Source organism: Schistocerca americana, chromosome 6, assembly GCF_021461395.2.
Source record: "Schistocerca americana isolate TAMUIC-IGC-003095 chromosome 6, iqSchAmer2.1, whole genome shotgun sequence".
Classification (NCBI taxonomy): Eukaryota; Metazoa; Arthropoda; class Insecta; order Orthoptera; family Acrididae; genus Schistocerca; species Schistocerca americana.
Window position 1 is genome coordinate 144,370,069 of NC_060124.1, and position 9,968 is coordinate 144,380,036.

The following is a 9,968-nucleotide window of genomic DNA, read 5'->3' on the forward strand; positions in this document are numbered from 1 at the left end:
AAAAGAAATGATTATCGGAAAGACTGACTCAGCATATAGAAAAGTAAAAACAACCTTCTGTGAAATTAAAAGCAAAGGTGGAAACATAAAGAATACAATGAAAATTCCACTCTTAAGTGCAGGGGAGAGAGCGGATGGGTGGAAAGAGTAAACTTAGGGTCAGTCTGATGTGATGGAAGAAGAAACAGGAGTCGTTATAGAAGAGATAAGGGACCCAGTAAGAGCTTGAAAGAGGTTTGGAAAACTTAGGATCGAATAAGCGGAAAGGATAGATAATATTCCATCAGAATTTCTAAAGTCACTGGAGGAAGGGGCAACAAAACGACTATACACGTTGGTGTGTAGAATGTATCAGTCTGGCGACATACCATCAGAATTTCGGAAAAAACATCATCCACGTGATTCCGACGATAACAACTACCGACTAGTGAGAGAATTATAGCACATTCAGCTTAACAGCTGATGTATTCAAGTTTCTGACAAGAGCAATATACAAAAGAAGGAAAGGAATTTTGGGGATCAGCTGGATGACGATCAGTTTGGCTTTAGGAAAGGTAAAGGCACGGGAGAGGCAGTTCTGACGTTGCGGTTGATAATGGAAACAAGACTTAAGAAAAATGAAGACACGTCCATAGGATTTCTTGATATGGAAAAAAACTTCGACAGTGTCAAATGGTGCAAGATGTCCGAAATTTCGAGAAAAATAGGGGTAAGCTATAGAGAGAGACGGATAATATACAACACTTACTAGATGCAAGAGGGACAAATAAGAGTGGTAGATCAAGAAAGATTAAAAAGGGGGTAAGAAGGGATGTAGTTTTTCGCCCCTACTGTTGAATTTATACATCGAAGAAGCAATGATGGAAACGTAAGAATGGTTCAAGAGTGGAATTAAATTCAAAGTGAAAGGATATCGATGATAAGATTCACTGAAGATAGTGCTATCCTCAGTGAAAGTGTAGAAAAGTTACACGATCTGTTGAATGGAATGAACAATCTAATGAGTATAGACTATGGATTGAGAGTAAATCGAAAGAGGACGAAATTAATGAGAAACAGCAGAAATAAGAATAGCGAGAAAGTCAACATCAGGATTGATGGTCACGAAGTAGATGAAGTTAATAACCAATGACGGGCGGAACAAGGATAACGTCAGAAGCAGACTAACACTGGCAAAAAGGGCATTTGTGACCGAGAGAAATCTACTAGTATCAAACAAAAGCCTTAATTGGACGAAGATGGAGCACAGCTTTGTGTGGTAGTGAAAGATGAACTGTGGGAAAGCCCGAACAGAAGATAATCGATGCATTTGAGACGTGGTGCTTCAGAAGAACGTTGAAATTAGGTGGACTGATAAGGTAAGGAATAAGGAGGTTATGCGCAGAATAGGAGAGGAACGGAGTATATGGAAAACACTGACATGGAGGAGGGATAGAGTGGTAAAACATCTGTTAAGACATCAGGGAATAACTTCCATTCTACTAGATGTAAAAACAAAAAAAAAAAAACAAAAACAAAAAATGTCAAAGTCCGAAGCTGATTGGAGGACCCTGCCGACAATGCTTCAAACGTTCTGGCGACCTTACTGGGGAAGGTGGCGTTGGCATTCAGGAAGCAAGCAGAAGTAATTGTGCGGGAGGGCTTTATTCCTGGAATGGAGGTCCAGGACTGCTAGCCATGAAGGGCAACATAACTGGGCGTAGAATATCGTTGAGGCGCCGCCGTGCCGTAAGCGTGCCGAGGGTGACATCCAAAGGGGTCGTGCTATGAGAAGAAATGGCTCCTCATACCATCACTCTGGCTGTTGGGCCGTACGCAGATGATAGTCGGGACGTTATCCCACTGCTGTCCGGGGCGTCTGCAGACTAGTCTTCGAACTGGGATCTCACTGTGAGACCTGAGTTTCTCCTGGCGTATACAACCTTCAAATAACTTCCGGGAATTCAGCCAGGTAACACTTTCAGCGACCGCCGATATTTCGGCGGGAGAACACCCCGCCATTTTCAAGGCAAACTGCAACGGACAGGCGGCGTACACTATCAGGACCGTGGAGGACAGATGTACTGAGCCTAAACGGCACACACGATTACAGCAGCCAAATAGATCTGCTATTGCCGAACATTGCTTGGATACTGGTCACCCCATGTTATATAATAACACCGAGATATTGGCATGCACGTCAGCTATTGGGACAGTGTCATTAGGGAGGCAGCTGAGATTAAATTAGCGAGCAACCTCGTCAACAGGGATGGAGGTTTCTGTTTAAACTCTGTTTGGAATCCGGCTCTCTCCCGTGTCAAAAAACAGAGGAACAGAGTCAATGCTGCCTCACCTGCGAATTCATAGTCTCACTATCGATAGCTCTGACTTTGGTCGTCTTTGGTGGCACTAGTGTTCAGTGTGTGTGTGTGTGTGTGTGTGTGTGTGTGTGTGTGTTATCTTTCCTGCTTCTGTCCGAGAACCGAGGTATTAAATTTGCATGTACGCCGCCTGTCCGTTGCAGTTTGCCTTGAAAATGGCGGGGTGTTCTCCCGCTGAAATATCGGCGGTCGCTGAAAGTGTTACCTGGCTGAATTCCCGGAAGTTATTTGAAAATGGGATCTCACTGACTGAAGTAGAATTGTGTTCAGTGATGAGTCCATCTTCGGCCTGTGCCCCAGAGGCGAGTGAAGACGTGTCCGAAGAGCCCCGGACAGCAGCGGAGATAACGACATGACTCTCGCCACCTACACGGCTCGACAGCCAGGAGTTATAGTCTGGTGTGCCATATCTCGTCACAGCAGGAGCACTTTGGTTGTCATCCGGGGCCCCCTAACGGCACAGCGCTGCGTCATCGATGTCATACGCCGTTTTGTTGCCCTTTGTGGCTAGCCGTCCTGGGCTTACATTTCAGGAAGCTAATGCCCGCATGCACACGGCAACAATTTCTACTGCTTGTCTTCGTGAATGTCAAACGTTTTCGTGGCCAATAATGTCGCCGGATCTCTCTCCAAGTAAGAACGTTTGGAGGAGGAGGAGATTAGTGTTTAACGTCCCGTCGACAACGAGGTCATTTGAGACGGAGCGCAAGCTCGGGTGAGGGAAGGATGGGGAAGGAAATCGGCCGTGCCCTTTCAAAGGAACCATCCCGGCATTTGCCTGAAGCGATTTAGGGAAATCACGGAAAACCTAAATCAGGATGGCCGGAGACGGGATTGAACCGTCGACCTCCGGAATGCGAGTCCAGTGTGCTAACCACTGCGCCACCTCGCTCGGTTAAGAACGTTTGGAGAATTACGGGCACGGCCTCCCAACCAGCTCTAGATTTTGACGTTCTAAAGGGCCGATTGGACAGAATTTGGCACGATATCTCCCAGGACGACATTCAAGAACTGTGTCAATCAATGCCAGGCCGAATAACTGCTTGCGTAGGGGACAGAGGTGGACCAAGGCGCTATTGACTTTCTCAGTTTGCGAAGATCTTTCACTAGAACAAATCATCCAATTTTTATGGAATTGTAATCATTTGTTTGCCTGTACATCTGTCACATCTCTCGATTTCCGTCCCATACGGATAGTTGCTTCGTTCAGGCATAACATAGCACTTATGGAAAAAGTGTTGATTGCAAAAAGCGAGAAATGAGGCCATTATGTAGCGCTCACCTACAGTTACCCTGCAGAGGATTCTTCAAGAAGTTAGAAATTTTAGCTGCACCTCCGTATACCGACAAATCGATAGTGCTGCACCGTCAAGATGACTTGCTTTTGTTGGGGTGGAAACCTCTTCCTTACAGTCAGAACTCTTATGGCCACAGGAAATCGCTGCGATACCTGTATAATGGAGGAAAAAGTGGATCAGTCTCACTATAGTAGAACACGTTGTCCCTAATCGTGAGCGAGGCATCTGCGGCTTATGTACAATGTTGAGTCTGTCAACATGGCTCTGTAAGCTGCCCTAACTTCTTCTGGCTTAAGTCCGATTACATGCAAGTACGTGTCTTGAAATATGCCCTGAACTGAAGATCCTCATTACCCGCTGCCCCCATCACGGTCGGAGGGGCGGCAGCAGCGGCAGAAACGATTCCGACAGCGCCCCCTGTCCAAGTGCTAGCGCGAGCGCAGCTGTTTTGGCAAGGCAGGAATTATAAAGGCATGGCAAAGGCATTCACCAGAAGAAACTTGTCGAAAAGTCATTCCGAAACGAATATATTACTTAGCTGATTTGCCGAGAAGAATTAGTAAAAGTTATTTTGTCAGTTTCACAAAGTACTTAATTTTATTCGCAGTTCCAATTGTATCTAACAGGCAACGGGCTTGCCGCAATGGATACACCGGTTCCCGTCAGATCACCGAAGTTAAGCGCTGTCGGGCGTGGCCGGTACTTGGATGGGTGACCATCCGGGCCGCCATGCGCTGTTGCCATTTTTCGGGGTGTGCTTAGCCTCGTGGTGCCAACTGAGGAGCTACTCGACCGAATAGTAGCGGCTCCGATCAAAGAAAACCATCATAACGACCGGGAGAGCGGTGTGCTGACCACACGCCCCTCCCATCCGCATCCTCAGCTGAGGTTGACACGGCGGTCGGGTGGATCCGATGGGCCACTTGTGGCCTGAAGACGGAGTATATATTGTATCTAACAATAATCCTGTCCGGAGGTATGCAGGTGGTGCATAATTTTGTTGAGCACACTGTATTCTTCATAAGTGAACCGTAACAATTTAAGAAGAGTAGTGACTTCCACAGGTACGATTAGTAAATCTAGTCACATGTGCTACGAGAGAGGTGTACTCTATCCGAGCAAAAGTATCCAAACAGCTAATAGTAGGCGTTAATGTGACGCGTGTCCTCCTTTCACCTTTATGACGGATGGTCTGCGCTGAGGGCACTTTCATAGAGGGGTGCCTGAATATCTGTGAAGTAATGGCAGCGCATTCTGATTCAAGATCAGAGACCAGGGAAGGTACTGGATGTTGGATATTGGGGACTGGAGCGAAGTCTATGTTCTAACTCTTCCCAAAGGTGTTCCACTGGATTCTGGTCGGAACTGCACGCATCGCAGTCCATTTCAGGAATGTTGTTGTCCACAAACCATTGGCTCAGAGATGCTGCTTTTTGACAGGATCCATTGTCATGTTCATACAGCACTCGTTGTATGGAGTGCTCATATCCTACCGCATTTTAAAAAATGGTTCAAATAGCTCTGAGCATTATGAGACTTGACTTCTGACGTCATCAGTCCCCTAGAACTTAGAACTACTTAAACCTAACTAACCTAAAGACATCACACACTTCCATGCCCGAGGCAGGATTCGAATCTGCGACCGTAGCAGTAGCGCGGTTCCGGACTGAAGCGCCTAGAACCGCTCGGCCACCGCGGCCGGCTACCGCATTTAATATTTTGGTAAACGTAATAAGACAACCACACGTCAACCATGAAAATCATCCCCATACAGTAAAAGTACCTCCTCTGTAATTCACTGATAGCACTACATGTGACAGTAGGTAGTTTTCTCCACGTATTTCCCGAACCCGAACTCTTCCATCCAATTGCCGGAGGGTGTAGCGTGATTCATTACTCCAAATCATTCGTTCCCAGTCATCCACTGCGCAGTGGCGTTGGCTGCCCTTTACGTCACTTCAAGTGTAGTTTCGAGTAAAGTGTGTCATACGAGCAGCTGCTCCACCACTGTACCACATTCTTTTTAACTCCCTACGCACAGTCACTGTGTTAAGAGTGTGCTGATAGCACTTTCGAACTCAGAGTAGTTTTTGGAATATATATTTAGATATCGGACTGAGAAATATACCACAGAGTACTCAAAATTGTTCAAATGGCTCTAAGCACTATGGGACTTAACATCTGAGGCCATCAGTCTCCTAGACTTAGAACTACGTAAACCTAACTAACCTACGTAAACCTAACCGGAACCTGGTTCCGGATTGAAGCGCCTAGAACCCCTCGGCCACGCAGAGTTCTCTAAGTTACTACAATTCCCCCCTACTTTCCTATTACAGACGCGAGTGTTGTGTGTGGAACGAACGATTGCCTGTAAATATTACTATCTGTAATTTCTCTGATTTTCCTGCCTTGTCCATACGACAAGAAAGAAACGTGTTTTTCCTGATTCTTTTTCGAACGAACACAGCGTTATTAACGGTAAATCTCTACGTTACACATTACCCGATCAAAATTCATCCGGACACCGTTAATTACCACTACAGGTCATGAGAGGCGGACCCGCCAGTATAAAAGGAGGCGACGAGTATTGCTTCCGTTGGTTTCATGCGGCTTTTAACAACCACCCTCAGCAGTGTTCGACTATGCCTGTCCTGTAGTACATAAGGCCTACGTAGTACTCGTTTAGCTATGGTTGTTCCTTCGCGTTTCCACTTCACAGTCTAACAACAATTGACTTGGACAATTTTAGAAATATTCAAATGTCCCTCATGGGCTTCTTGCTCAGGTGTCATCCAATGATTACTCGACTATCGAAGAGTGAGCTCCCCAGACGGACCAATTCTGTTACTGCTTCTCTATTGATAACAGAATACTCGTCGCCTCCTTTTATTTTGGAGGGTCCGCTTCTCGCGACATCTAATAGCAATTAGCGATGTCCGGATACATTTGATCGGATAATGTATATTACGCAGAGTATGCAGGTTCGAAAAAGAATCAGGTAACACACGTTTTTTCCATGCCATATGAACACGACGGGAAAATCAAAGAAATTACAGATACTAGGATCTACTGGCACAGGCAGTCGTTCGACACACACACACACACACACACACACACACACACACACACGCACACACACCATTCGTTTCTGTAACAGGAACGGAGGGGGGAATTATAGTAATTTCGATATCCAGAATTTAGATATCCAGTTGAGATGGAATCTCGGATTGAATATTTTATCTTTGGTACGTCAGCCAGTGAAATACACGGAAGAGCGCCGCAACACCACGTGCCATGGACTCGACTAGTGTCTGAAGTAGGGTTGGAGGAAACTGATACCATGAATCCCGGAAGTCTGTCCATAAATCCGTACGAGTACGAGGGGGTGGGAATCTCTTCTAAACAGCACGGTGCAAGGCATACCAGATATGCTCAAAAACGTTCATGTCTGCGGAGTTCGGTGGCCAGCGGAAGTAAACTCAGAAGAGTGTTTGTGGAGCCACGCTGTAGCAATTCTGGACGTGTGGAGTGTCACATTGTCCTGCTGGAATTGCCCAAGTCTGTCGGAATGCACAATGGAGATAAATGGATGCAGGTGATCAGACAGGACGCTTACGTACGTAAGAGTTGTATTTAGACATCTCAAGGGTCCCATGTCACTCCAACTGCGCACGCCCCACACAATTACAGAGCCTCCACTGGCTTGAACAGTCCCCTGCTCACATGCAGGGTCCATGGATTCATGAGGTTGTCTCCATAACCGTACTCGTCCATTCGCTCGATACAGTTTGAAACGAGACTCGTCCGACTAGGCAACATGTTTCCTGTCAACAGTCCAATGTCGGTGTTTACGGGGCCAGGCGAGGCGTATAGCCTTGTGTCGTGCAGTTAAGGGTACACGATTGGGCCTTCAGCGCCGAAAACCCATATCGATGATGAATCGTTGAATGGTTCGGACGCTGATACTTGCTGATGTCCCTGAATTGAAATCTGCAGCAGTTAGCAGAAGGGTTGAATTTTTGTCACATTCAAAAATTCTCTTCAGTCGTCGTTGGTCCTGTTCTTGCAGGATCTTTTTCCGGGAGCGGCAATGTCGGAGATTTGATGTTCTACCCGATTCCTGAGATTCACGGTACACTCGGAAATGGTCGCACGGGAAAATCCCACTTCATCGCTACCTCGGTGATGGTGTGTCGCATCGCTCGTGCGCCGACTATAATATCACTTTTAAACTCACTTAAATCTGGATAAACGGCAATTGTAGCAGCGGTAACCGATCTAACCAGACACTTGTTGTCTTATATAGGCGTTGTCGACCGTAGTACCGTGTTCTGTCTCTTTCCATATCTCTGTATTTGAATATGCATGCCTGCACTAGTTTCTTTGGCACTTCAGTGTATGATAAACTGTATTTCTAGGAAAGGTACCGCAAAAAGCCTTATCTAGAAAGAACTATAGAAAAATTCAAAATTGCTTTACCCTTAACTTACTTCTTGCCTAATTTCGAGACCTTGGCACTCGTAGGTTAGAGTATTTTGAGATATGCCTCTCAGCTGCTGTTTGAGAGTAACGGTAGTAAGTAATGCTGCCCCTCAAGACACGGCTTGCGTCCCCTGTTGACATTGTCCCAGCTGACGCGCGCCAGCCTTACATTACGGCAGCACGTGCCCTGACCACTGGAGGTCACTACCGGATATTGGGAGCCCGCCCTCGCCCCCGCACAGGGAATATCATTTGGGAGGCGGGGGCCCGGTGTATGCCGCCTTTCTGCTCGCCAGTCTGCGTCCTACGCGGGGACGCTGTGCAGCCGTATTAATCCGAGGACTGTGAAGCTCTAGATTCCTCTGACTGCATCGATTTGTAGGTGTTCTACAAAACTGATATCGAATATTCGAAAACCATGCCATAGAACAAGACCTCCATTTCCAGTTTGTGATTGGCTGGTGTCGGCAGCAGTCGAGACCAGGAGGAGAACAGTTGATTGTGTTGCAAAAGTTCTCTTTTCTCGGTTTAGTTTGCGATTACTTTCAGTTCTACTGAACAGAGTACTCGATCCCAATATGCCTAACCCATTGTGATTGTCAGAAAATAAGGTTGGTAAGTTATAATTTTCTGCTACTTCGTTAATAAGATAAATCACTGTTGGTAATCCATTGTTTAGCAGTGCAGTGAATTGCATCTTCAGACAACGTGGACAGATATAAGCCTTCTGATCCTTACGTTGATGCTGAATAAGTTGGTATAAATGAAGTGCTTGCTTGATGTTAAAAATTTTCTTTATACTGATGCGTTTCGGGCGCTGACATCTCCAGAATGTGTGCTAAACAAAAGGACAAAGTCATAAGCGCAAGCGTAATTTAAAAAAGTCGTCAACAGTAAAGTTGCGAAAATTATTACAAAGATATGCAAAAATTAATCATACCATATAGAACAGACTTCACACATGGTATGGAACCGAATGTTCAAATGTGTGTGAATTCCTAAGGGACCAAACTGCTGAGGTCATCGATTCCTAGACTTACACACTACTTAAACTCACTTATGCTAAGAACAACACACACACCGATGCCCAAGGGAGGACTCGAATCTCCGGCAGGAGGTGTTGCGCAATCCGTGACATGGCGCCTCAAACCACGCAGTCACTCCCGGCGGCAGTATGGAACCACATGCGTCCGTCTTCAATATCACTTGTCAGCTGACGGAGATATGTTTTTATAGAACAGATCTGAAGATGGTCATTATAGACCGAAAGCGGTAGTCTAATGACAAAAAATTTGTGACCAGAGGCGTAAAGTAAAGGAAATTTAAGTTGACGGAGAGTAGCCATTAGAAAACTTAACTAGGAGAACCTGCCACAGAGTGGCGAGGCTGCAATGATACAGTGACCTCACTTTCTCCCACAGAAATAAAGTTGATAATAATATTAAACGTAATACAGAGAAAGGAACAAAAACCTAAATAAAGAACGAATTGGTAGTTATTGGTGTTGTAAAGGCGAATCTCCATCAGCTGAACTTTGGTGGTGAGGACGGGCGCATGTGGCTGATATACCTGGTATGATTATTTTTTGAAAATTTTTTGTAATATCTTCCGTACCTTTACTGTTAACGACTTTTGAGAATTACGCTCCTGCTTATGACTTTGGTTCTTAGTTTAGCAGACGTTCTGAGACGATGTAGCCCGAAACACGTCAATTTAAAAGCTCCCGAACAACAACTGACCATTTGTAGCCACCTATCAGCACTGACATGTCCTCTGAAGTTAGTCATGGTCGCAGGTTTCCTGCGCGACTTTGTCGCACGAAAAGTGA

General features: G+C 45.7%; 1 non-coding gene and 1 pseudogene across 1 annotated transcript; one reads left to right on the top strand and one right to left on the bottom strand.

The window, feature by feature from the left end:
• Nucleotides 1-3,179: 3,179 nt before the first annotated feature.
• Trnaa-cgc lies at nt 3,180-3,252 on the bottom strand. Its single transcript has one exon. It is a non-coding gene; the product is annotated as a tRNA-Ala (tRNA).
• A 1,031-nt stretch (nt 3,253-4,283) lies between these two features.
• Nucleotides 4,284-4,401, top strand: LOC124620487 (annotated as a pseudogene).
• Nucleotides 4,402-9,968: the final 5,567 nt, after the last annotated feature.